Raw genomic sequence first — 26,896 nt, forward strand, 5'->3', positions numbered from 1 at the left:
GAAAGCCCTTTCATCATCCCCAAACCCTAATCTTTTCCCTTTCCTTCCCAGCCCCCAAACCCTGCCCTCTGTACCTTTCTCACCACCCGCTTCCCTTCTCCTGTCATCCCCCTACCACCCGGGAAAAAAAGAGATTGCCCCCTCCTTCCACTAGCCCACCCTCCCACCCAAAGAACAACTTCTTCTGCGCAGCTTGTTTTCTAGGCAGCAGCGCTATTGTGATGTCATCGGGGGGCATTGTGACAAGCCGCCAGTGTTCCGTCTCTTCATGTTGTGCACAGTTCAAACGGAAAATACATCAACAGGCAGACTACAGAAAAGCTTACTATCAAAGGTTAGAGGGGGGCTTTCTCAGAGGGCTTTTTACAGTTTTTCTATTCCCAATTAGCCGTTTAAGTGTACTTATTGAAAGTAGTAATTCTTTCATAGGCCGCCCTTTCTTAGTATTTGACGTTCCTTATATTGCGGTATGAGGCTTCGCAGTAGGTTGCAAACATTCATCACCCATGACTGTCCCCAATTGAGCTCAGAAGCTCAATGTCTATCATGACCTCTCTTTTAGAATGTCCAAGAGCAAGCAAACTATTCCTCCAGGAGAGGGCGCCAACAGACTACTAAAGAGATCATCATTACTCAAAGAAAACCCCAAAAACCAATGCATGATAGGAATAAACAGGTAACTTTCTTTGGAGTGGAAGCGGAGAGATCGCACCAGATGCCAATTCTAGATCTTATCACACCTGTGGTCACTGCAGCAGCAGGTGAATCCACTTTGTCCAAAAGGGATCTATTCCATTCAATTGCAAATGATCTAGATAAGACAGAGAACTGCAGCACGGGGACATAGCCGAGTTGGTCAGGTTGAGTGGTGATGAGTTTGCTATTTGGATGAATAAAGAAAGTCAAAAGTGTGAAAGATAAAAAACAAAAGGAGGAAGTGTGAAAAGTGAATGGGCCAAATTGAGGTGCATATGAAGACGTATGCTTTCTTCCAATTCATTAAATCGGGCTAATATGAATCAGGTGAATTGAGTTCTGCTTTTGGAAACTGGGTTAAGAAGGGGTGCACCGTTCCTGGAGGTACTGCAATACCAGGTCAATGCGTGGAGTGGACAGAGCAAGCTCTTTTTCCATCTCCCTGTTCTAAAAATCCATTTAATATATGGTCCCCAGATAGGGGACGTATCAGATATTAAACTGATAAGAACAGATACTACACTTGATCTTAGCCAAAAGGCCGAGAAGCGATAACCAGAATTGGTTTGGGCCTCGAGTGGCACCCTGGCCTATGCCGGACACATCTTAGGGAGAGAGAGCGAGAGGGAGACAAACCCACGCCTACACAAGACATTTTGTCACCCAAGCCAACCCTTGAAAAGGCTGCTTTGCAGAGCAAAAACAAGAAGAATGGTGCGTTTTGCAGCCGCCGCCCACTGCAATGAATCTGAATAACTCCTCCTTTAGGGAGCAAGCAACTCCCCTCCCCCTTGCAGTCTTTCCAATTCACGATACAAAAAGACGGACAGGACAGGTTGCCTGACTTTCCGTCACTGCCACCCTTTGCCATCCTTACCCGTAGAAAGCCCTTTCATCATCCCCAAACCCTAATCTTTTCCCTTTCCTTCCCAGCCCCCAAACCCTGCCCTCTGTACCTTTCTCACCACCCGCTTCCCTTCTCCTGTCATCCCCCTACCACCCGGGAAAAAAAGAGATTGCCCCCTCCTTCCACTAGCCCACCCTCCCACCCAAAGAACAACTTCTTCTGCGCAGCTTGTTTTCTAGGCAGCAGCGCTATTGTGATGTCATCGGGGGGCATTGTGACAAGCCGCCAGTGTTCCGTCTCTTCATGTTGTGCACAGTTCAAACGGAAAATACATCAACAGGCAGACTACAGAAAAGCTTACTATCAAAGGTTAGAGGGGGGCTTTCTCAGAGGGCTTTTTACAGTTTTTCTATTCCCAATTAGCCGTTTAAGTGTACTTATTGAAAGTAGTAATTCTTTCATAGGCCGCCCTTTCTTAGTATTTGACGTTCCTTATATTGCGGTATGAGGCTTCGCAGTAGGTTGCAAACATTCATCACCCATGACTGTCCCCAATTGAGCTCAGAAGCTCAATGTCTATCATGACCTCTCTTTTAGAATGTCCAAGAGCAAGCAAACTATTCCTCCAGGAGAGGGCGCCAACAGACTACTAAAGAGATCATCATTACTCAAAGAAAACCCCAAAAACCAATGCATGATAGGAATAAACAGGTAACTTTCTTTGGAGTGGAAGCGGAGAGATCGCACCAGATGCCAATTCTAGATCTTATCACACCTGTGGTCACTGCAGCAGCAGGTGAATCCACTTTGTCCAAAAGGGATCTATTCCATTCAATTGCAAATGATCTAGATAAGACAGAGAACTGCAGCACGGGGACATAGCCGAGTTGGTCAGGTTGAGTGGTGATGAGTTTGCTATTTGGATGAATAAAGAAAGTCAAAAGTGTGAAAGATAAAAAACAAAAGGAGGAAGTGTGAAAAGTGAATGGGCCAAATTGAGGTGCATATGAAGACGTATGCTTTCTTCCAATTCATTAAATCGGGCTAATATGAATCAGGTGAATTGAGTTCTGCTTTTGGAAACTGGGTTAAGAAGGGGTGCACCGTTCCTGGAGGTACTGCAATACCAGGTCAATGCGTGGAGTGGACAGAGCAAGCTCTTTTTCCATCTCCCTGTTCTAAAAATCCATTTAATATATGGTCCCCAGATAGGGGACGTATCAGATATTAAACTGATAAGAACAGATACTACACTTGATCTTAGCCAAAAGGCCGAGAAGCGATAACCAGAATTGGTTTGGGCCTCGAGTGGCACCCTGGCCTATGCCGGACACATCTTAGGGAGAGAGAGCGAGAGGGAGACAAACCCACGCCTACACAAGACATTTTGTCACCCAAGCCAACCCTTGAAAAGGCTGCTTTGCAGAGCAAAAACAAGAAGAATGGTGCGTTTTGCAGCCGCCGCCCACTGCAATGAATCTGAATAACTCCTCCTTTAGGGCGCAAGCAACTCCCCTCCCCCTTGCAGTCTTTCCAATTCACGATACAAAAAGACGGACAGGACAGGTTGCCTGACTTTCCGTCACTGCCACCCTTTGCCATCCTTACCCGTAGAAAGCCCTTTCATCATCCCCAAACCCTAATCTTTTCCCTTTCCTTCCCAGCCCCCAAACCCTGCCCTCTGTACCTTTCTCACCACCCGCTTCCCTTCTCCTGTCATCCCCCTACCACCCGGGAAAAAAAGAGATTGCCCCCTCCTTCCACTAGCCCACCCTCCCACCCAAAGAACAACTTCTTCTGCGCAGCTTGTTTTCTAGGCAGCAGCGCTATTGTGATGTCATCGGGGGGCATTGTGACAAGCCGCCAGTGTTCCGTCTCTTCATGTTGTGCACAGTTCAAACGGAAAATACATCAACAGGCAGACTACAGAAAAGCTTACTATCAAAGGTTAGAGGGGGGCTTTCTCAGAGGGCTTTTTACAGTTTTTCTATTCCCAATTAGCCGTTTAAGTGTACTTATTGAAAGTAGTAATTCTTTCATAGGCCGCCCTTTCTTAGTATTTGACGTTCCTTATATTGCGGTATGAGGCTTCGCAGTAGGTTGCAAACATTCATCACCCATGACTGTCCCCAATTGAGCTCAGAAGCTCAATGTCTATCATGACCTCTCTTTTAGAATGTCCAAGAGCAAGCAAACTATTCCTCCAGGAGAGGGCGCCAACAGACTACTAAAGAGATCATCATTACTCAAAGAAAACCCCAAAAACCAATGCATGATAGGAATAAACAGGTAACTTTCTTTGGAGTGGAAGCGGAGAGATCGCACCAGATGCCAATTCTAGATCTTATCACACCTGTGGTCACTGCAGCAGCAGGTGAATCCACTTTGTCCAAAAGGGATCTATTCCATTCAATTGCAAATGATCTAGATAAGACAGAGAACTGCAGCACGGGGACATAGCCGAGTTGGTCAGGTTGAGTGGTGATGAGTTTGCTATTTGGATGAATAAAGAAAGTCAAAAGTGTGAAAGATAAAAAACAAAAGGAGGAAGTGTGAAAAGTGAATGGGCCAAATTGAGGTGCATATGAAGACGTATGCTTTCTTCCAATTCATTAAATCGGGCTAATATGAATCAGGTGAATTGAGTTCTGCTTTTGGAAACTGGGTTAAGAAGGGGTGCACCGTTCCTGGAGGTACTGCAATACCAGGTCAATGCGTGGAGTGGACAGAGCAAGCTCTTTTTCCATCTCCCTGTTCTAAAAATCCATTTAATATATGGTCCCCAGATAGGGGACGTATCAGATATTAAACTGATAAGAACAGATACTACACTTGATCTTAGCCAAAAGGCCGAGAAGCGATAACCAGAATTGGTTTGGGCCTCGAGTGGCACCCTGGCCTATGCCGGACACATCTTAGGGAGAGAGAGCGAGAGGGAGACAAACCCACGCCTACACAAGACATTTTGTCACCCAAGCCAACCCTTGAAAAGGCTGCTTTGCAGAGCAAAAACAAGAAGAATGGTGCGTTTTGCAGCCGCCGCCCACTGCAATGAATCTGAATAACTCCTCCTTTAGGGCGCAAGCAACTCCCCTCCCCCTTGCAGTCTTTCCAATTCACGATACAAAAAGACGGACAGGACAGGTTGCCTGACTTTCCGTCACTGCCACCCTTTGCCATCCTTACCCGTAGAAAGCCCTTTCATCATCCCCAAACCCTAATCTTTTCCCTTTCCTTCCCAGCCCCCAAACCCTGCCCTCTGTACCTTTCTCACCACCCGCTTCCCTTCTCCTGTCATCCCCCTACCACCCGGGAAAAAAAGAGATTGCCCCCTCCTTCCACTAGCCCACCCTCCCACCCAAAGAACAACTTCTTCTGCGCAGCTTGTTTTCTAGGCAGCAGCGCTATTGTGATGTCATCGGGGGGCATTGTGACAAGCCGCCAGTGTTCCGTCTCTTCATGTTGTGCACAGTTCAAACGGAAAATACATCAACAGGCAGACTACAGAAAAGCTTACTATCAAAGGTTAGAGGGGGGCTTTCTCAGAGGGCTTTTTACAGTTTTTCTATTCCCAATTAGCCGTTTAAGTGTACTTATTGAAAGTAGTAATTCTTTCATAGGCCGCCCTTTCTTAGTATTTGACGTTCCTTATATTGCGGTATGAGGCTTCGCAGTAGGTTGCAAACATTCATCACCCATGACTGTCCCCAATTGAGCTCAGAAGCTCAATGTCTATCATGACCTCTCTTTTAGAATGTCCAAGAGCAAGCAAACTATTCCTCCAGGAGAGGGCGCCAACAGACTACTAAAGAGATCATCATTACTCAAAGAAAACCCCAAAAACCAATGCATGATAGGAATAAACAGGTAACTTTCTTTGGAGTGGAAGCGGAGAGATCGCACCAGATGCCAATTCTAGATCTTATCACACCTGTGGTCACTGCAGCAGCAGGTGAATCCACTTTGTCCAAAAGGGATCTATTCCATTCAATTGCAAATGATCTAGATAAGACAGAGAACTGCAGCACGGGGACATAGCCGAGTTGGTCAGGTTGAGTGGTGATGAGTTTGCTATTTGGATGAATAAAGAAAGTCAAAAGTGTGAAAGATAAAAAACAAAAGGAGGAAGTGTGAAAAGTGAATGGGCCAAATTGAGGTGCATATGAAGACGTATGCTTTCTTCCAATTCATTAAATCGGGCTAATATGAATCAGGTGAATTGAGTTCTGCTTTTGGAAACTGGGTTAAGAAGGGGTGCACCGTTCCTGGAGGTACTGCAATACCAGGTCAATGCGTGGAGTGGACAGAGCAAGCTCTTTTTCCATCTCCCTGTTCTAAAAATCCATTTAATATATGGTCCCCAGATAGGGGACGTATCAGATATTAAACTGATAAGAACAGATTTTTGATTTAATGAAGCTTTCCAAAGCACCGCAAAAAATGCATGACCGAAGTCACACCAAAAACAGTGCAAAGGCTAGGATTCGTGTGGACCCCTCCGTGAGGAGAGGGTCCCCAAAAATCAACCCCGTCCCTCCGAGCCAGAAGGCCACAGCAAGGGTCAGGGATCTTCGGTGCTCCCCCAAGCCGAAGCCTGGTTGAGCCTTGTCGTTGCTCCCAGCGTCCACCCAGGCATCTTACCCAAGTGGAGTAGAGAGCTACTAGTTGTTGGTTTCGCAGCTGAAACTGCCCGGACCGTCAACCGGTGTTGGTTTCTCAGCCCAAGGCTAACCGGACCTCCAACCGGGTGTTGGTTTCTCAGCCGAAGCTGACCCGGACCTCCAACCGGGTGTTGGTTTCTCAGCCGAAGCTGACCCGGACCTCCAACCGGGTGTTGGTTTCTCAGCCGAAGCTGACCCGGACCTCCAACCGGGTGTTGGTTTCTCAGCCCAAAGCTGAACGGACCTCCGACCATGATTATAAAAATTTCCCTTCCTAGCCAGAAGGCCGGGATAGAGCAATATGCTCAGAAAGTATGAAAGGGCAAGGTACGGTGTGCTACAGAGCCCAAGGCTTGCCGGGGTCCAAAGCCAGCAAGCTCAGACTCACTCCAGGGTCGTCAATCCTGGGGCACATTGCACCATAGCCCCCACACTTACTCAGTCTAATAGCCTCGATCCTGGTAGGGCCATGGTTTCCTCTAGATGGATATACTATCCTCCCAAAGTACTAACAAGCGCAACCTTCCAGTGTGCATTGCATCATTGTACTAAGGTGGCCGGAGCATTAAACCACCTTTTCGAACGATACTACACTTGATCTTAGCCAAAAGGCCGAGAAGCGATAACCAGAATTGGTTTGGGCCTCGAGTGGCACCCTGGCCTATGCCGGACACATCTTAGGGAGAGAGAGCGAGAGGGAGACAAACCCACGCCTACACAAGACATTTTGTCACCCAAGCCAACCCTTGAAAAGGCTGCTTTGCAGAGCAAAAACAAGAAGAATGGTGCGTTTTGCAGCCGCCGCCCACTGCAATGAATCTGAATAACTCCTCCTTTAGGGCGCAAGCAACTCCCCTCCCCCTTGCAGTCTTTCCAATTCACGATACAAAAAGACGGACAGGACAGGTTGCCTGACTTTCCGTCACTGCCACCCTTTGCCATCCTTACCCGTAGAAAGCCCTTTCATCATCCCCAAACCCTAATCTTTTCCCTTTCCTTCCCAGCCCCCAAACCCTGCCCTCTGTACCTTTCTCACCACCCGCTTCCCTTCTCCTGTCATCCCCCTACCACCCGGGAAAAAAAGAGATTGCCCCCTCCTTCCACTAGCCCACCCTCCCACCCAAAGAACAACTTCTTCTGCGCAGCTTGTTTTCTAGGCAGCAGCGCTATTGTGATGTCATCGGGGGGCATTGTGACAAGCCGCCAGTGTTCCGTCTCTTCATGTTGTGCACAGTTCAAACGGAAAATACATCAACAGGCAGACTACAGAAAAGCTTACTATCAAAGGTTAGAGGGGGGCTTTCTCAGAGGGCTTTTTACAGTTTTTCTATTCCCAATTAGCCGTTTAAGTGTACTTATTGAAAGTAGTAATTCTTTCATAGGCCGCCCTTTCTTAGTATTTGACGTTCCTTATATTGCGGTATGAGGCTTCGCAGTAGGTTGCAAACATTCATCACCCATGACTGTCCCCAATTGAGCTCAGAAGCTCAATGTCTATCATGACCTCTCTTTTAGAATGTCCAAGAGCAAGCAAACTATTCCTCCAGGAGAGGGCGCCAACAGACTACTAAAGAGATCATCATTACTCAAAGAAAACCCCAAAAACCAATGCATGATAGGAATAAACAGGTAACTTTCTTTGGAGTGGAAGCGGAGAGATCGCACCAGATGCCAATTCTAGATCTTATCACACCTGTGGTCACTGCAGCAGCAGGTGAATCCACTTTGTCCAAAAGGGATCTATTCCATTCAATTGCAAATGATCTAGATAAGACAGAGAACTGCAGCACGGGGACATAGCCGAGTTGGTCAGGTTGAGTGGTGATGAGTTTGCTATTTGGATGAATAAAGAAAGTCAAAAGTGTGAAAGATAAAAAACAAAAGGAGGAAGTGTGAAAAGTGAATGGGCCAAATTGAGGTGCATATGAAGACGTATGCTTTCTTCCAATTCATTAAATCGGGCTAATATGAATCAGGTGAATTGAGTTCTGCTTTTGGAAACTGGGTTAAGAAGGGGTGCACCGTTCCTGGAGGTACTGCAATACCAGGTCAATGCGTGGAGTGGACAGAGCAAGCTCTTTTTCCATCTCCCTGTTCTAAAAATCCATTTAATATATGGTCCCCAGATAGGGGACGTATCAGATATTAAACTGATAAGAACAGATACTACACTTGATCTTAGCCAAAAGGCCGAGAAGCGATAACCAGAATTGGTTTGTGCCTCGAGTGGCACCCTGGCCTATGCCGGACACATCTTAGGGAGAGAGAGCGAGAGGGAGACAAACCCACGCCTACACAAGACATTTTGTCACCCAAGCCAACCCTTGAAAAGGCTGCTTTGCAGAGCAAAAACAAGAAGAATGGTGCGTTTTGCAGCCGCCGCCCACTGCAATGAATCTGAATAACTCCTCCTTTAGGGCGCAAGCAACTCCCCTCCCCCTTGCAGTCTTTCCAATTCACGATACAAAAAGACGGACAGGACAGGTTGCCTGACTTTCCGTCACTGCCACCCTTTGCCATCCTTACCCGTAGAAAGCCCTTTCATCATCCCCAAACCCTAATCTTTTCCCTTTCCTTCCCAGCCCCCAAACCCTGCCCTCTGTACCTTTCTCACCACCCGCTTCCCTTCTCCTGTCATCCCCCTACCACCCGGGAAAAAAAGAGATTGCCCCCTCCTTCCACTAGCCCACCCTCCCACCCAAAGAACAACTTCTTCTGCGCAGCTTGTTTTCTAGGCAGCAGCGCTATTGTGATGTCATCGGGGGGCATTGTGACAAGCCGCCAGTGTTCCGTCTCTTCATGTTGTGCACAGTTCAAACGGAAAATACATCAACAGGCAGACTACAGAAAAGCTTACTATCAAAGGTTAGAGGGGGGCTTTCTCAGAGGGCTTTTTACAGTTTTTCTATTCCCAATTAGCCGTTTAAGTGTACTTATTGAAAGTAGTAATTCTTTCATAGGCCGCCCTTTCTTAGTATTTGACGTTCCTTATATTGCGGTATGAGGCTTCGCAGTAGGTTGCAAACATTCATCACCCATGACTGTCCCCAATTGAGCTCAGAAGCTCAATGTCTATCATGACCTCTCTTTTAGAATGTCCAAGAGCAAGCAAACTATTCCTCCAGGAGAGGGCGCCAACAGACTACTAAAGAGATCATCATTACTCAAAGAAAACCCCAAAAACCAATGCATGATAGGAATAAACAGGTAACTTTCTTTGGAGTGGAAGCGGAGAGATCGCACCAGATGCCAATTCTAGATCTTATCACACCTGTGGTCACTGCAGCAGCAGGTGAATCCACTTTGTCCAAAAGGGATCTATTCCATTCAATTGCAAATGATCTAGATAAGACAGAGAACTGCAGCACGGGGACATAGCCGAGTTGGTCAGGTTGAGTGGTGATGAGTTTGCTATTTGGATGAATAAAGAAAGTCAAAAGTGTGAAAGATAAAAAACAAAAGGAGGAAGTGTGAAAAGTGAATGGGCCAAATTGAGGTGCATATGAAGACGTATGCTTTCTTCCAATTCATTAAATCGGGCTAATATGAATCAGGTGAATTGAGTTCTGCTTTTGGAAACTGGGTTAAGAAGGGGTGCACCGTTCCTGGAGGTACTGCAATACCAGGTCAATGCGTGGAGTGGACAGAGCAAGCTCTTTTTCCATCTCCCTGTTCTAAAAATCCATTTAATATATGGTCCCCAGATAGGGGACGTATCAGATATTAAACTGATAAGAACAGATACTACACTTGATCTTAGCCAAAAGGCCGAGAAGCGATAACCAGAATTGGTTTGGGCCTCGAGTGGCACCCTGGCCTATGCCGGACACATCTTAGGGAGAGAGAGCGAGAGGGAGACAAACCCACGCCTACACAAGACATTTTGTCACCCAAGCCAACCCTTGAAAAGGCTGCTTTGCAGAGCAAAAACAAGAAGAATGGTGCGTTTTGCAGCCGCCGCCCACTGCAATGAATCTGAATAACTCCTCCTTTAGGGCGCAAGCAACTCCCCTCCCCCTTGCAGTCTTTCCAATTCACGATACAAAAAGACGGACAGGACAGGTTGCCTGACTTTCCGTCACTGCCACCCTTTGCCATCCTTACCCGTAGAAAGCCCTTTCATCATCCCCAAACCCTAATCTTTTCCCTTTCCTTCCCAGCCCCCAAACCCTGCCCTCTGTACCTTTCTCACCACCCGCTTCCCTTCTCCTGTCATCCCCCTACCACCCGGGAAAAAAAGAGATTGCCCCCTCCTTCCACTAGCCCACCCTCCCACCCAAAGAACAACTTCTTCTGCGCAGCTTGTTTTCTAGGCAGCAGCGCTATTGTGATGTCATCGGGGGGCATTGTGACAAGCCGCCAGTGTTCCGTCTCTTCATGTTGTGCACAGTTCAAACGGAAAATACATCAACAGGCAGACTACAGAAAAGCTTACTATCAAAGGTTAGAGGGGGGCTTTCTCAGAGGGCTTTTTACAGTTTTTCTATTCCCAATTAGCCGTTTAAGTGTACTTATTGAAAGTAGTAATTCTTTCATAGGCCGCCCTTTCTTAGTATTTGACGTTCCTTATATTGCGGTATGAGGCTTCGCAGTAGGTTGCAAACATTCATCACCCATGACTGTCCCCAATTGAGCTCAGAAGCTCAATGTCTATCATGACCTCTCTTTTAGAATGTCCAAGAGCAAGCAAACTATTCCTCCAGGAGAGGGCGCCAACAGACTACTAAAGAGATCATCATTACTCAAAGAAAACCCCAAAAACCAATGCATGATAGGAATAAACAGGTAACTTTCTTTGGAGTGGAAGCGGAGAGATCGCACCAGATGCCAATTGTAGATCTTATCACACCTGTGGTCACTGCAGCAGCAGGTGAATCCACTTTGTCCAAAAGGGATCTATTCCATTCAATTGCAAATGATCTAGATAAGACAGAGAACTGCAGCACGGGGACATAGCCGAGTTGGTCAGGTTGAGTGGTGATGAGTTTGCTATTTGGATGAATAAAGAAAGTCAAAAGTGTGAAAGATAAAAAACAAAAGGAGGAAGTGTGAAAAGTGAATGGGCCAAATTGAGGTGCATATGAAGACGTATGCTTTCTTCCAATTCATTAAATCGGGCTAATATGAATCAGGTGAATTGAGTTCTGCTTTTGGAAACTGGGTTAAGAAGGGGTGCACCGTTCCTGGAGGTACTGCAATACCAGGTCAATGCGTGGAGTGGACAGAGCAAGCTCTTTTTCCATCTCCCTGTTCTAAAAATCCATTTAATATATGGTCCCCAGATAGGGGACGTATCAGATATTAAACTGATAAGAACAGATACTACACTTGATCTTAGCCAAAAGGCCGAGAAGCGATAACCAGAATTGGTTTGGGCCTCGAGTGGCACCCTGGCCTATGCCGGACACATCTTAGGGAGAGAGAGCGAGAGGGAGACAAACCCACGCCTACACAAGACATTTTGTCACCCAAGCCAACCCTTGAAAAGGCTGCTTTGCAGAGCAAAAACAAGAAGAATGGTGCGTTTTGCAGCCGCCGCCCACTGCAATGAATCTGAATAACTCCTCCTTTAGGGCGCAAGCAACTCCCCTCCCCCTTGCAGTCTTTCCAATTCACGATACAAAAAGACGGACAGGACAGGTTGCCTGACTTTCCGTCACTGCCACCCTTTGCCATCCTTACCCGTAGAAAGCCCTTTCATCATCCCCAAACCCTAATCTTTTCCCTTTCCTTCCCAGCCCCCAAACCCTGCCCTCTGTACCTTTCTCACCACCCGCTTCCCTTCTCCTGTCATCCCCCTACCACCCGGGAAAAAAAGAGATTGCCCCCTCCTTCCACTAGCCCACCCTCCCACCCAAAGAACAACTTCTTCTGCGCAGCTTGTTTTCTAGGCAGCAGCGCTATTGTGATGTCATCGGGGGGCATTGTGACAAGCCGCCAGTGTTCCGTCTCTTCATGTTGTGCACAGTTCAAACGGAAAATACATCAACAGGCAGACTACAGAAAAGCTTACTATCAAAGGTTAGAGGGGGGCTTTCTCAGAGGGCTTTTTACAGTTTTTCTATTCCCAATTAGCCGTTTAAGTGTACTTATTGAAAGTAGTAATTCTTTCATAGGCCGCCCTTTCTTAGTATTTGACGTTCCTTATATTGCGGTATGAGGCTTCGCAGTAGGTTGCAAACATTCATCACCCATGACTGTCCCCAATTGAGCTCAGAAGCTCAATGTCTATCATGACCTCTCTTTTAGAATGTCCAAGAGCAAGCAAACTATTCCTCCAGGAGAGGGCGCCAACAGACTACTAAAGAGATCATCATTACTCAAAGAAAACCCCAAAAACCAATGCATGATAGGAATAAACAGGTAACTTTCTTTGGAGTGGAAGCGGAGAGATCGCACCAGATGCCAATTCTAGATCTTATCACACCTGTGGTCACTGCAGCAGCAGGTGAATCCACTTTGTCCAAAAGGGATCTATTCCATTCAATTGCAAATGATCTAGATAAGACAGAGAACTGCAGCACGGGGACATAGCCGAGTTGGTCAGGTTGAGTGGTGATGAGTTTGCTATTTGGATGAATAAAGAAAGTCAAAAGTGTGAAAGATAAAAAACAAAAGGAGGAAGTGTGAAAAGTGAATGGGCCAAATTGAGGTGCATATGAAGACGTATGCTTTCTTCCAATTCATTAAATCGGGCTAATATGAATCAGGTGAATTGAGTTCTGCTTTTGGAAACTGGGTTAAGAAGGGGTGCACCGTTCCTGGAGGTACTGCAATACCAGGTCAATGCGTGGAGTGGACAGAGCAAGCTCTTTTTCCATCTCCCTGTTCTAAAAATCCATTTAATATATGGTCCCCAGATAGGGGACGTATCAGATATTAAACTGATAAGAACAGATACTACACTTGATCTTAGCCAAAAGGCCGAGAAGCGATAACCAGAATTGGTTTGGGCCTCGAGTGGCACCCTGGCCTATGCCGGACACATCTTAGGGAGAGAGAGCGAGAGGGAGACAAACCCACGCCTACACAAGACATTTTGTCACCCAAGCCAACCCTTGAAAAGGCTGCTTTGCAGAGCAAAAACAAGAAGAATGGTGCGTTTTGCAGCCGCCGCCCACTGCAATGAATCTGAATAACTCCTCCTTTAGGGCGCAAGCAACTCCCCTCCCCCTTGCAGTCTTTCCAATTCACGATACAAAAAGACGGACAGGACAGGTTGCCTGACTTTCCGTCACTGCCACCCTTTGCCATCCTTACCCGTAGAAAGCCCTTTCATCATCATCCCCAAACCCTAATCTTTTCCCTTTCCTTCCCAGCCCCCAAACCCTGCCCTCTGTACCCTTCTCACCACCCGCATCCCTTCTCCTGTCATCCCCCTACCACCCGGGAAAAAAAGAGCTTGCCCCCTCCTTACACTAGCCCACCCTCCCACCCAAAGAACAACTTCTACTGCGCAGCTTGTTTTCTAGGCAGCAGCGCTATTGTGATGTCAGCGGGGGCATTGTGACAAGCCGCCAGTGTTCCGTCTCTTCATGTTGTGCACAGTTCAAACGGAAAATACATCAACAGGCAGACTACAGAAAAGCTTACTATCAAAGGTTAGAGGGGGGCTTTCTCAGAGGGCTTTTTACAGTTTTTCTATTCCCAATTAGCCGTTTAAGTGTACTTATTGAAAGTAGTAATTCTTTCATAGGCCGCCCTTTCTTAGTATTTGACGTTCCTTATATTGCGGTATGAGGCTTTGCAGCAGGTTGCAAACATTCATCACCCATGACTGTCCCCAATTGAGCTCAGAAGCTCAATGTCTATCATGACCTCTCTTTTAGAATGTCCAAGAGCAAGCAAACTATTCCTCCAGGAGAGGGCGCCAACAGACTACTAAAGAGATCATCATTACTCAAAGAAAACCCCAAAAACCAATGCATGATAGGAATAAACAGGTAACTTTCTTTGGAGTGGAAGCGGAGAGATCGCACCAGATGCCAATTCTAGATCTTATCACACCTGTGGTCACTGCAGCAGCAGGTGAATCCACTTTGTCCAAAAGGGATCTATTCCATTCAATTGCAAATGATCTAGATAAGACAGAGAACTGCAGCACGGGACATAGCCGAGTTGGTCAGGTTGAGTGGTGATGAGTTTGCTATTTGGATGAATAAAGAAAGTCAAAAGTGTGAAAGATAAAAAACAAAAGGAGGAAGTGTGAAAAGTGAATGGGCCAAATTGAGGTGCATATGAAGACGTATGCTTTCTTCCAATTCATTAAATCGGGCTAATATGAATCAGGTGAATTGAGTTCTGCTTTTGGAAACTGGGTTAAGAAGGGGTGCACCGTTCCTGGAGGTACTGCAATACCAGGTCAATGCGTGGAGTGGACAGAGCAAGCTCTTTTTCCATCTCCCTGTTCTAAAAATCCATTTAATATATATGGTCCCCAGATAGGGGACGTATCAGATATTAAACTGATAAGAACAGATACTACACTTGATCTTAGCCAAAAGGCCGAGAAGCGATAACCAGAATTGGTTTGGGCCTCGAGTGGCACCCTGGCCTATGCCGGACACATCTTAGGGAGAGAGAGCGAGAGGGAGACAAACCCACGCCTACACAAGACATTTTGTCACCCAAGCCAACCCTTGAAAAGGCTGCTTTGCAGAGCCAAAACAAGAAGAATGGTGCGTTTTGCAGCCGCCGCCCACTGCAATGAATCTGAATAACTCCTCCTTTAGGGCGCAAGCAACTCCCCTCCCCCTTGCAGTCTTTCCAATTCACGATACAAAAAGACGGACAGGACAGGTTGCCTGACTTTCCGTCACTGCCACCCTTTGCCATCCTTACCCGTAGAAAGCCCTTTCATCATCCCCAAACCCTAATCTTTTCCCTTTCCTTCCCAGCCCCCAAACCCTGCCCTCTGTACCTTTCTCACCACCCGCTTCCCTTCTCCTGTCATCCCCCTACCACCCGGGAAAAAAAGAGATTGCCCCCTCCTTCCACTAGCCCACCCTCCCACCCAAAGAACAACTTCTTCTGCGCAGCTTGTTTTCTAGGCAGCAGCGCTATTGTGATGTCATCGGGGGGCATTGTGACAAGCCGCCAGTGTTCCGTCTCTTCATGTTGTGCACAGTTCAAACGGAAAATACATCAACAGGCAGACTACAGAAAAGCTTACTATCAAAGGTTAGAGGGGGGCTTTCTCAGAGGGCTTTTTACAGTTTTTCTATTCCCAATTAGCCGTTTAAGTGTACTTATTGAAAGTAGTAATTCTTTCATAGGCCGCCCTTTCTTAGTATTTGACGTTCCTTATATTGCGGTATGAGGCTTCGCAGTAGGTTGCAAACATTCATCACCCATGACTGTCCCCAATTGAGCTCAGAAGCTCAATGTCTATCATGACCTCTCTTTTAGAATGTCCAAGAGCAAGCAAACTATTCCTCCAGGAGAGGGCGCCAACAGACTACTAAAGAGATCATCATTACTCAAAGAAAACCCCAAAAACCAATGCATGATAGGAATAAACAGGTAACTTTCTTTGGAGTGGAAGCGGAGAGATCGCACCAGATGCCAATTCTAGATGTTATCACACCTGTGGTCACTGCAGCAGCAGGTGAATCCACTTTGTCCAAAAGGGATCTATTCCATTCAATTGCAAATGATCTAGATAAGACAGAGAACTGCAGCACGGGGACATAGCCGAGTTGGTCAGGTTGAGTGGTGATGAGTTTGCTATTTGGATGAATAAAGAAAGTCAAAAGTGTGAAAGATAAAAAACAAAAGGAGGAAGTGTGAAAAGTGAATGGGCCAAATTGAGGTGCATATGAAGACGTATGCTTTCTTCCAATTCATTAAATCGGGCTAATATGAATCAGGTGAATTGAGTTCTGCTTTTGGAAACTGGGTTAAGAAGGGGTGCACCGTTCCTGGAGGTACTGCAATACCAGGTCAATGCGTGGAGTGGACAGAGCAAGCTCTTTTTCCATCTCCCTGTTCTAAAAATCCATTTAATATATGGTCCCCAGATAGGGGACGTATCAGATATTAAACTGATAAGAACAGATACTACACTTGATCTTAGCCAAAAGGCCGAGAAGCGATAACCAGAATTGGTTTGGGCCTCGAGTGGCACCCTGGCCTATGCCGGACACATCTTAGGGAGAGAGAGCGAGAGGGAGACAAACCCACGCCTACACAAGACATTTTGTCACCCAAGCCAACCCTTGAAAAGGCTGCTTTGCAGAGCCAAAACAAGAAGAATGGTGCGTTTTGCAGCCGCCGCCCACTGCAATGAATCTGAATAACTCCTCCTTTAGGGCGCAAGCAACTCCCCTCCCCCTTGCAGTCTTTCCAATTCACGATACAAAAAGACGGACAGGACAGGTTGCCTGACTTTCCGTCACTGCCACCCTTTGCCATCCTTACCCGTAGAAAGCCCTTTCATCATCCCCAAACCCTAATCTTTTCCCTTTCCTTCCCAGCCCCCAAACCCTGCCCTCTGTACCTTTCTCACCACCCGCTTCCCTTCTCCTGTCATCCCCCTACCACCCGGGAAAAAAAGAGATTGCCCCCTCCTTCCACTAGCCCACCCTCCCACCCAAAGAACAACTTCTTCTGCGCAGCTTGTTTTCTAGGCAGCAGCGCTATTGTGATGTCATCGGGGGGCATTGTGACAAGCCGCCAGTGTTCCGTCTCTTCATGTTGTGCACAGTTCAAACGGAAAATACATCAACAGGCAGACTACAGAAAAGCTTACTATCAAAGGTTAGAGGGGGGCTTTCTCAGAGGGCTTTTTACAGTTTTTCTATTCCCAATTAGCCGTTTAAGTGTACTTATTGAAAGTAGTAATTCTTTCATAGGCCGCCCTTTCTTAGTATTTGACGTTCCTTATATTGCGGTATGAGGCTTCGCAGTAGGTTGCAAACATTCATCACCCATGACTGTCCCCAATTGAGCTCAGAAGCTCAATGTCTATCATGACCTCTCTTTTAGAATGTCCAAGAGCAAGCAAACTATTCCTCCAGGAGAGGGCGCCAACAGACTACTAAAGAGATCATCATTACTCAAAGAAAACCCCAAAAACCAATGCATGATAGGAATAAACAGGTAACTTTCTTTGGAGTGGAAGCGGAGAGATCGCACCAGATGCCAATTCTAGATGTTATCACACCTGTGGTCACTGCAGCAGCAGGTGAATCCACTTTGTCCAAAAGGGATCTATTCCATTCAATTGCAAATGATCTAGATAAGACAGAGAACTGCAGCACGGGGACATAGCCGAGTTGGTCAGGTTGAGTGGTGATGAGTTTGCTATTTGGATGAATAAAGAAAGTCAAAAGTGTGAAAGATAAAAAACAAAAGGAGGAAGTGTGAAAAGTGAATGGGCCAAATTGAGGTGCATATGAAGACGTATGCTTTCTTCCAATTCATTAAATCGGGCTAATATGAATCAGGTGAATTGAGTTCTGCTTTTGGAAACTGGGTTAAGAAGGGGTGCACCGTTCCTGGAGGTACTGCAATACCAGGTCAATGCGTGGAGTGGACAGAGCAAGCTCTTTTTCCATCTCCCTGTTCTAAAAATCCATTTAATATATGGTCCCCAGATAGGGGACGTATCAGATATTAAACTGATAAGAACAGATACTACACTTGATCTTAGCCAAAAGGCCGAGAAGCGATAACCAGAATTGGTTTGGGCCTCGAGTGGCACCCTGGCCTATGCCGGACACATCTTAGGGAGAGAGAGCGAGAGGGAGACAAACCCACGCCTACACAAGACATTTTGTCACCCAAGCCAACCCTTGAAAAGGCTGCTTTGCAGAGCCAAAACAAGAAGAATGGTGCGTTTTGCAGCCGCCGCCCACTGCAATGAATCTGAATAACTCCTCCTTTAGGGCGCAAGCAACTCCCCTCCCCCTTGCAGTCTTTCCAATTCACGATACAAAAAGACGGACAGGACAGGTTGCCTGACTTTCCGTCACTGCCACCCTTTGCCATCCTTACCCGTAGAAAGCCCTTTCATCATCCCCAAACCCTAATCTTTTCCCTTTCCTTCCCAGCCCCCAAACCCTGCCCTCTGTACCTTTCTCACCACCCGCTTCCCTTCTCCTGTCATCCCCCTACCACCCGGGAAAAAAAGAGATTGCCCCCTCCTTCCACTAGCCCACCCTCCCACCCAAAGAACAACTTCTTCTGCGCAGCTTGTTTTCTAGGCAGCAGCGCTATTGTGATGTCATCGGGGGGCATTGTGACAAGCCGCCAGTGTTCCGTCTCTTCATGTTGTGCACAGTTCAAACGGAAAATACATCAACAGGCAGACTACAGAAAAGCTTACTATCAAAGGTTAGAGGGGGGCTTTCTCAGAGGGCTTTTTACAGTTTTTCTATTCCCAATTAGCCGTTTAAGTGTACTTATTGAAAGTAGTAATTCTTTCATAGGCCGCCCTTTCTTAGTATTTGACGTTCCTTATATTGCGGTATGAGGCTTCGCAGTAGGTTGCAAACATTCATCACCCATGACTGTCCCCAATTGAGCTCAGAAGCTCAATGTCTATCATGACCTCTCTTTTAGAATGTCCAAGAGCAAGCAAACTATTCCTCCAGGAGAGGGCGCCAACAGACTACTAAAGAGATCATCATTACTCAAAGAAAACCCCAAAAACCAATGCATGATAGGAATAAACAGGTAACTTTCTTTGGAGTGGAAGCGGAGAGATCGCACCAGATGCCAATTCTAGATGTTATCACACCTGTGGTCACTGCAGCAGCAGGTGAATCCACTTTGTCCAAAAGGGATCTATTCCATTCAATTGCAAATGATCTAGATAAGACAGAGAACTGCAGCACGGGGACATAGCCGAGTTGGTCAGGTTGAGTGGTGATGAGTTTGCTATTTGGATGAATAAAGAAAGTCAAAAGTGTGAAAGATAAAAAACAAAAGGAGGAAGTGTGAAAAGTGAATGGGCCAAATTGAGGTGCATATGAAGACGTATGCTTTCTTCCAATTCATTAAATCGGGCTAATATGAATCAGGTGAATTGAGTTCTGCTTTTGGAAACTGGGTTAAGAAGGGGTGCACCGTTCCTGGAGGTACTGCAATACCAGGTCAATGCGTGGAGTGGACAGAGCAAGCTCTTTTTCCATCTCCCTGTTCTAAAAATCCATTTAATATATGGTCCCCAGATAGGGGACGTATCAGATATTAAACTGATAAGAACAGATACTACACTTGATCTTAGCCAAAAGGCCGAGAAGCGATAACCAGAATTGGTTTGGGCCTCGAGTGGCACCCTGGCCTATGCCGGACACATCTTAGGGAGAGAGAGCGAGAGGGAGACAAACCCACGCCTACACAAGACATTTTGTCACCCAAGCCAACCCTTGAAAAGGCTGCTTTGCAGAGCCAAAACAAGAAGAATGGTGCGTTTTGCAGCCGCCGCCCACTGCAATGAATCTGAATAACTCCTCCTTTAGGGCGCAAGCAACTCCCCTCCCCCTTGCAGTCTTTCCAATTCACGATACAAAAAGACGGACAGGACAGGTTGCCTGACTTTCCGTCACTGCCACCCTTTGCCATCCTTACCCGTAGAAAGCCCTTTCATCATCCCCAAACCCTAATCTTTTCCCTTTCCTTCCCAGCCCCCAAACCCTGCCCTCTGTACCTTTCTCACCACCCGCTTCCCTTCTCCTGTCATCCCCCTACCACCCGGGAAAAAAAGAGATTGCCCCCTCCTTCCACTAGCCCACCCTCCCACCCAAAGAACAACTTCTTCTGCGCAGCTTGTTTTCTAGGCAGCAGCGCTATTGTGATGTCATCGGGGGGCATTGTGACAAGCCGCCAGTGTTCCGTCTCTTCATGTTGTGCACAGTTCAAACGGAAAATACATCAACAGGCAGACTACAGAAAAGCTTACTATCAAAGGTTAGAGGGGGGCTTTCTCAGAGGGCTTTTTACAGTTTTTCTATTCCCAATTAGCCGTTTAAGTGTACTTATTGAAAGTAGTAATTCTTTCATAGGCCGCCCTTTCTTAGTATTTGACGTTCCTTATATTGCGGTATGAGGCTTCGCAGTAGGTTGCAAACATTCATCACCCATGACTGTCCCCAATTGAGCTCAGAAGCTCAATGTCTATCATGACCTCTCTTTTAGAATGTCCAAGAGCAAGCAAACTATTCCTCCAGGAGAGGGCGCCAACAGACTACTAAAGAGATCATCATTACTCAAAGAAAACCCCAAAAACCAATGCATGATAGGAATAAACAGGTAACTTTCTTTGGAGTGGAAGCGGAGAGATCGCACCAGATGCCAATTCTAGATGTTATCACACCTGTGGTCACTGCAGCAGCAGGTGAATCCACTTTGTCCAAAAGGGATCTATTCCATTCAATTGCAAATGATCTAGATAAGACAGAGAACTGCAGCACGGGGACATAGCCGAGTTGGTCAGGTTGAGTGGTGATGAGTTTGCTATTTGGATGAATAAAGAAAGTCAAAAGTGTGAAAGATAAAAAACAAAAGGAGGAAGTGTGAAAAGTGAATGGGCCAAATTGAGGTGCATATGAAGACGTATGCTTTCTTCCAATTCATTAAATCGGGCTAATATGAATCAGGTGAATTGAGTTCTGCTTTTGGAAACTGGGTTAAGAAGGGGTGCACCGTTCCTGGAGGTACTGCAATACCAGGTCAATGCGTGGAGTGGACAGAGCAAGCTCTTTTTCCATCTCCCTGTTCTAAAAATCCATTTAATATATGGTCCCCAGATAGGGGACGTATCAGATATTAAACTGATAAGAACAGATACTACACTTGATCTTAGCCAAAAGGCCGAGAAGCGATAACCAGAATTGGTTTGGGCCTCGAGTGGCACCCTGGCCTATGCCGGACACATCTTAGGGAGAGAGAGCGAGAGGGAGACAAACCCACGCCTACACAAGACATTTTGTCACCCAAGCCAACCCTTGAAAAGGCTGCTTTGCAGAGCCAAAACAAGAAGAATGGTGCGTTTTGCAGCCGCCGCCCACTGCAATGAATCTGAATAACTCCTCCTTTAGGGCGCAAGCAACTCCCCTCCCCCTTGCAGTCTTTCCAATTCACGATACAAAAAGACGGACAGGACAGGTTGCCTGACTTTCCGTCACTGCCACCCTTTGCCATCCTTACCCGTAGAAAGCCCTTTCATCATCCCCAAACCCTAATCTTTTCCCTTTCCTTCCCAGCCCCCAAACCCTGCCCTCTGTACCTTTCTCACCACCCGCTTCCCTTCTCCTGTCATCCCCCTACCACCCGGGAAAAAAAGAGATTGCCCCCTCCTTCCACTAGCCCACCCTCCCACCCAAAGAACAACTTCTTCTGCGCAGCTTGTTTTCTAGGCAGCAGCGCTATTGTGATGTCATCGGGGGGCATTGTGACAAGCCGCCAGTGTTCCGTCTCTTCATGTTGTGCACAGTTCAAACGGAAAATACATCAACAGGCAGACTACAGAAAAGCTTACTATCAAAGGTTAGAGGGGGGCTTTCTCAGAGGGCTTTTTACAGTTTTTCTATTCCCAATTAGCCGTTTAAGTGTACTTATTGAAAGTAGTAATTCTTTCATAGGCCGCCCTTTCTTAGTATTTGACGTTCCTTATATTGCGGTATGAGGCTTCGCAGTAGGTTGCAAACATTCATCACCCATGACTGTCCCCAATTGAGCTCAGAAGCTCAATGTCTATCATGACCTCTCTTTTAGAATGTCCAAGAGCAAGCAAACTATTCCTCCAGGAGAGGGCGCCAACAGACTACTAAAGAGATCATCATTACTCAAAGAAAACCCCAAAAACCAATGCATGATAGGAATAAACAGGTAACTTTCTTTGGAGTGGAAGCGGAGAGATCGCACCAGATGCCAATTCTAGATGTTATCACACCTGTGGTCACTGCAGCAGCAGGTGAATCCACTTTGTCCAAAAGGGATCTATTCCATTCAATTGCAAATGATCTAGATAAGACAGAGAACTGCAGCACGGGGACATAGCCGAGTTGGTCAGGTTGAGTGGTGATGAGTTTGCTATTTGGATGAATAAAGAAAGTCAAAAGTGTGAAAGATAAAAAACAAAAGGAGGAAGTGTGAAAAGTGAATGGGCCAAATTGAGGTGCATATGAAGACGTATGCTTTCTTCCAATTCATTAAATCGGGCTAATATGAATCAGGTGAATTGAGTTCTGCTTTTGGAAACTGGGTTAAGAAGGGGTGCACCGTTCCTGGAGGTACTGCAATACCAGGTCAATGCGTGGAGTGGACAGAGCAAGCTCTTTTTCCATCTCCCTGTTCTAAAAATCCATTTAATATATGGTCCCCAGATAGGGGACGTATCAGATATTAAACTGATAAGAACAGATACTACACTTGATCTTAGCCAAAAGGCCGAGAAGCGATAACCAGAATTGGTTTGGGCCTCGAGTGGCACCCTGGCCTATGCCGGACACATCTTAGGGAGAGAGAGCGAGAGGGAGACAAACCCACGCCTACACAAGACATTTTGTCACCCAAGCCAACCCTTGAAAAGGCTGCTTTGCAGAGCCAAAACAAGAAGAATGGTGCGTTTTGCAGCCGCCGCCCACTGCAATGAATCTGAATAACTCCTCCTTTAGGGCGCAAGCAACTCCCCTCCCCCTTGCAGTCTTTCCAATTCACGATACAAAAAGACGGACAGGACAGGTTGCCTGACTTTCCGTCACTGCCACCCTTTGCCATCCTTACCCGTAGAAAGCCCTTTCATCATCCCCAAACCCTAATCTTTTCCCTTTCCTTCCCAGCCCCCAAACCCTGCCCTCTGTACCTTTCTCACCACCCGCTTCCCTTCTCCTGTCATCCCCCTACCACCCGGGAAAAAAAGAGATTGCCCCCTCCTTCCACTAGCCCACCCTCCCACCCAAAGAACAACTTCTTCTGCGCAGCTTGTTTTCTAGGCAGCAGCGCTATTGTGATGTCATCGGGGGGCATTGTGACAAGCCGCCAGTGTTCCGTCTCTTCATGTTGTGCACAGTTCAAACGGAAAATACATCAACAGGCAGACTACAGAAAAGCTTACTATCAAAGGTTAGAGGGGGGCTTTCTCAGAGGGCTTTTTACAGTTTTTCTATTCCCAATTAGCCGTTTAAGTGTACTTATTGAAAGTAGTAATTCTTTCATAGGCCGCCCTTTCTTAGTATTTGACGTTCCTTATATTGCGGTATGAGGCTTCGCAGTAGGTTGCAAACATTCATCACCCATGACTGTCCCCAATTGAGCTCAGAAGCTCAATGTCTATCATGACCTCTCTTTTAGAATGTCCAAGAGCAAGCAAACTATTCCTCCAGGAGAGGGCGCCAACAGACTACTAAAGAGATCATCATTACTCAAAGAAAACCCCAAAAACCAATGCATGATAGGAATAAACAGGTAACTTTCTTTGGAGTGGAAGCGGAGAGATCGCACCAGATGCCAATTCTAGATGTTATCACACCTGTGGTCACTGCAGCAGCAGGTGAATCCACTTTGTCCAAAAGGGATCTATTCCATTCAATTGCAAATGATCTAGATAAGACAGAGAACTGCAGCACGGGGACATAGCCGAGTTGGTCAGGTTGAGTGGTGATGAGTTTGCTATTTGGATGAATAAAGAAAGTCAAAAGTGTGAAAGATAAAAAACAAAAGGAGGAAGTGTGAAAAGTGAATGGGCCAAATTGAGGTGCATATGAAGACGTATGCTTTCTTCCAATTCATTAAATCGGGCTAATATGAATCAGGTGAATTGAGTTCTGCTTTTGGAAACTGGGTTAAGAAGGGGTGCACCGTTCCTGGAGGTACTGCAATACCAGGTCAATGCGTGGAGTGGACAGAGCAAGCTCTTTTTCCATCTCCCTGTTCTAAAAATCCATTTAATATATGGTCCCCAGATAGGGGACGTATCAGATATTAAACTGATAAGAACAGATACTACACTTGATCTTAGCCAAAAGGCCGAGAAGCGATAACCAGAATTGGTTTGGGCCTCGAGTGGCACCCTGGCCTATGCCGGACACATCTTAGGGAGAGAGAGCGAGAGGGAGACAAACCCACGCCTACACAAGACATTTTGTCACCCAAGCCAACCCTTGAAAAGGCTGCTTTGCAGAGCCAAAACAAGAAGAATGGTGCGTTTTGCAGCCGCCGCCCACTGCAATGAATCTGAATAACTCCTCCTTTAGGGCGCAAGCAACTCCCCTCCCCCTTGCAGTCTTTCCAATTCACGATACAAAAAGACGGACAGGACAGGTTGCCTGACTTTCCGTCACTGCCACCCTTTGCCATCCTTACCCGTAGAAAGCCCTTTCATCATCCCCAAACCCTAATCTTTTCCCTTTCCTTCCCAGCCCCCAAACCCTGCCCTCTGTACCTTTCTCACCACCCGCTTCCCTTCTCCTGTCATCCCCCTACCACCCGGGAAAAAAAGAGATTGCCCCCTCCTTCCACTAGCCCACCCTCCCACCCAAAGAACAACTTCTTCTGCGCAGCTTGTTTTCTAGGCAGCAGCGCTATTGTGATGTCATCGGGGGGCATTGTGACAAGCCGCCAGTGTTCCGTCTCTTCATGTTGTGCACAGTTCAAACGGAAAATACATCAACAGGCAGACTACAGAAAAGCTTACTATCAAAGGTTAGAGGGGGGCTTTCTCAGAGGGCTTTTTACAGTTTTTCTATTCCCAATTAGCCGTTTAAGTGTACTTATTGAAAGTAGTAATTCTTTCATAGGCCGCCCTTTCTTAGTATTTGACGTTCCTTATATTGCGGTATGAGGCTTCGCAGTAGGTTGCAAACATTCATCACCCATGACTGTCCCCAATTGAGCTCAGAAGCTCAATGTCTATCATGACCTCTCTTTTAGAATGTCCAAGAGCAAGCAAACTATTCCTCCAGGAGAGGGCGCCAACAGACTACTAAAGAGATCATCATTACTCAAAGAAAACCCCAAAAACCAATGCATGATAGGAATAAACAGGTAACTTTCTTTGGAGTGGAAGCGGAGAGATCGCACCAGATGCCAATTCTAGATGTTATCACACCTGTGGTCACTGCAGCAGCAGGTGAATCCACTTTGTCCAAAAGGGATCTATTCCATTCAATTGCAAATGATCTAGATAAGACAGAGAACTGCAGCACGGGGACATAGCCGAGTTGGTCAGGTTGAGTGGTGATGAGTTTGCTATTTGGATGAATAAAGAAAGTCAAAAGTGTGAAAGATAAAAAACAAAAGGAGGAAGTGTGAAAAGTGAATGGGCCAAATTGAGGTGCATATGAAGACGTATGCTTTCTTCCAATTCATTAAATCGGGCTAATATGAATCAGGTGAATTGAGTTCTGCTTTTGGAAACTGGGTTAAGAAGGGGTGCACCGTTCCTGGAGGTACTGCAATACCAGGTCAATGCGTGGAGTGGACAGAGCAAGCTCTTTTTCCATCTCCCTGTTCTAAAAATCCATTTAATATATGGTCCCCAGATAGGGGACGTATCAGATATTAAACTGATAAGAACAGATACTACACTTGATCTTAGCCAAAAGGCCGAGAAGCGATAACCAGAATTGGTTTGGGCCTCGAGTGGCACCCTGGCCTATGCCGGACACATCTTAGGGAGAGAGAGCGAGAGGGAGACAAACCCACGCCTACACAAGACATTTTGTCACCCAAGCCAACCCTTGAAAAGGCTGCTTTGCAGAGCCAAAACAAGAAGAATGGTGCGTTTTGCAGCCGCCGCCCACTGCAATGAATCTGAATAACTCCTCCTTTAGGGCGCAAGCAACTCCCCTCCCCCTTGCAGTCTTTCCAATTCACGATACAAAAAGACGGACAGGACAGGTTGCCTGACTTTCCGTCACTGCCACCCTTTGCCATCCTTACCCGTAGAAAGCCCTTTCATCATCCCCAAACCCTAATCTTTTCCCTTTCCTTCCCAGCCCCCAAACCCTGCCCTCTGTACCTTTCTCACCACCCGCTTCCCTTCTCCTGTCATCCCCCTACCACCCGGGAAAAAAAGAGATTGCCCCCTCCTTCCACTAGCCCACCCTCCCACCCAAAGAACAACTTCTTCTGCGCAGCTTGTTTTCTAGGCAGCAGCGCTATTGTGATGTCATCGGGGGGCATTGTGACAAGCCGCCAGTGTTCCGTCTCTTCATGTTGTGCACAGTTCAAACGGAAAATACATCAACAGGCAGACTACAGAAAAGCTTACTATCAAAGGTTAGAGGGGGGCTTTCTCAGAGGGCTTTTTACAGTTTTTCTATTCCCAATTAGCCGTTTAAGTGTACTTATTGAAAGTAGTAATTCTTTCATAGGCCGCCCTTTCTTAGTATTTGACGTTCCTTATATTGCGGTATGAGGCTTCGCAGTAGGTTGCAAACATTCATCACCCATGACTGTCCCCAATTGAGCTCAGAAGCTCAATGTCTATCATGACCTCTCTTTTAGAATGTCCAAGAGCAAGCAAACTATTCCTCCAGGAGAGGGCGCCAACAGACTACTAAAGAGATCATCATTACTCAAAGAAAACCCCAAAAACCAATGCATGATAGGAATAAACAGGTAACTTTCTTTGGAGTGGAAGCGGAGAGATCGCACCAGATGCCAATTCTAGATGTTATCACACCTGTGGTCACTGCAGCAGCAGGTGAATCCACTTTGTCCAAAAGGGATCTATTCCATTCAA

At 46.5% G+C, this 26,896-nt stretch overlaps 16 non-coding genes and 1 pseudogene across 16 annotated transcripts; all 17 read right to left on the bottom strand.

The window, feature by feature from the left end:
* Positions 1-1,058: 1,058 nt before the first annotated feature.
* Positions 1,059-1,249, bottom strand: LOC142265370 (U2 spliceosomal RNA). Its single transcript, XR_012731703.1, has one exon. It is a non-coding gene; the product is annotated as a U2 spliceosomal RNA (small nuclear RNA).
* A 1,387-nt stretch (positions 1,250-2,636) lies between these two features.
* Positions 2,637-2,827, bottom strand: LOC142265373 (U2 spliceosomal RNA). Its single transcript, XR_012731705.1, has one exon. It is a non-coding gene; the product is annotated as a U2 spliceosomal RNA (small nuclear RNA).
* Positions 2,828-4,214: 1,387 nt separating this feature from the next.
* Positions 4,215-4,405, bottom strand: LOC142265374 (U2 spliceosomal RNA). The gene has a single exon (XR_012731706.1). It is a non-coding gene; the product is annotated as a U2 spliceosomal RNA (small nuclear RNA).
* Positions 4,406-5,792: 1,387 nt separating this feature from the next.
* Positions 5,793-5,985, bottom strand: LOC142265397 (U2 spliceosomal RNA). The gene has a single exon (XR_012731726.1). It is a non-coding gene; the product is annotated as a U2 spliceosomal RNA (small nuclear RNA).
* Positions 5,986-6,752: 767 nt separating this feature from the next.
* LOC142265402 (U2 spliceosomal RNA) lies at positions 6,753-6,828 on the bottom strand (annotated as a pseudogene).
* A 1,387-nt stretch (positions 6,829-8,215) lies between these two features.
* LOC142265375 (U2 spliceosomal RNA) lies at positions 8,216-8,406 on the bottom strand. The gene has a single exon (XR_012731707.1). It is a non-coding gene; the product is annotated as a U2 spliceosomal RNA (small nuclear RNA).
* Positions 8,407-9,793: 1,387 nt separating this feature from the next.
* LOC142265376 (U2 spliceosomal RNA) lies at positions 9,794-9,984 on the bottom strand. Its single transcript, XR_012731708.1, has one exon. It is a non-coding gene; the product is annotated as a U2 spliceosomal RNA (small nuclear RNA).
* A 1,387-nt stretch (positions 9,985-11,371) lies between these two features.
* LOC142265377 (U2 spliceosomal RNA) lies at positions 11,372-11,562 on the bottom strand. Its single transcript, XR_012731709.1, has one exon. It is a non-coding gene; the product is annotated as a U2 spliceosomal RNA (small nuclear RNA).
* Positions 11,563-12,949: 1,387 nt separating this feature from the next.
* LOC142265378 (U2 spliceosomal RNA) lies at positions 12,950-13,140 on the bottom strand. Its single transcript, XR_012731710.1, has one exon. It is a non-coding gene; the product is annotated as a U2 spliceosomal RNA (small nuclear RNA).
* Positions 13,141-14,528: 1,388 nt separating this feature from the next.
* Positions 14,529-14,721, bottom strand: LOC142265341 (U2 spliceosomal RNA). Its single transcript, XR_012731676.1, has one exon. It is a non-coding gene; the product is annotated as a U2 spliceosomal RNA (small nuclear RNA).
* Positions 14,722-16,108: 1,387 nt separating this feature from the next.
* LOC142265379 (U2 spliceosomal RNA) lies at positions 16,109-16,299 on the bottom strand. The gene has a single exon (XR_012731711.1). It is a non-coding gene; the product is annotated as a U2 spliceosomal RNA (small nuclear RNA).
* A 1,387-nt stretch (positions 16,300-17,686) lies between these two features.
* Positions 17,687-17,877, bottom strand: LOC142265380 (U2 spliceosomal RNA). The gene has a single exon (XR_012731712.1). It is a non-coding gene; the product is annotated as a U2 spliceosomal RNA (small nuclear RNA).
* A 1,387-nt stretch (positions 17,878-19,264) lies between these two features.
* LOC142265381 (U2 spliceosomal RNA) lies at positions 19,265-19,455 on the bottom strand. The gene has a single exon (XR_012731713.1). It is a non-coding gene; the product is annotated as a U2 spliceosomal RNA (small nuclear RNA).
* Positions 19,456-20,842: 1,387 nt separating this feature from the next.
* On the bottom strand, positions 20,843-21,033 carry LOC142265382 (U2 spliceosomal RNA). The gene has a single exon (XR_012731714.1). It is a non-coding gene; the product is annotated as a U2 spliceosomal RNA (small nuclear RNA).
* Positions 21,034-22,420: 1,387 nt separating this feature from the next.
* On the bottom strand, positions 22,421-22,611 carry LOC142265385 (U2 spliceosomal RNA). The gene has a single exon (XR_012731716.1). It is a non-coding gene; the product is annotated as a U2 spliceosomal RNA (small nuclear RNA).
* Positions 22,612-23,998: 1,387 nt separating this feature from the next.
* Positions 23,999-24,189, bottom strand: LOC142265386 (U2 spliceosomal RNA). Its single transcript, XR_012731717.1, has one exon. It is a non-coding gene; the product is annotated as a U2 spliceosomal RNA (small nuclear RNA).
* A 1,387-nt stretch (positions 24,190-25,576) lies between these two features.
* Positions 25,577-25,767, bottom strand: LOC142265387 (U2 spliceosomal RNA). The gene has a single exon (XR_012731718.1). It is a non-coding gene; the product is annotated as a U2 spliceosomal RNA (small nuclear RNA).
* Positions 25,768-26,896: the final 1,129 nt, after the last annotated feature.

This window comes from Anomaloglossus baeobatrachus, unplaced genomic scaffold (assembly GCF_048569485.1).
Source record: "Anomaloglossus baeobatrachus isolate aAnoBae1 unplaced genomic scaffold, aAnoBae1.hap1 Scaffold_2740, whole genome shotgun sequence".
Taxonomy (NCBI): Eukaryota; Metazoa; Chordata; class Amphibia; order Anura; family Aromobatidae; genus Anomaloglossus; species Anomaloglossus baeobatrachus.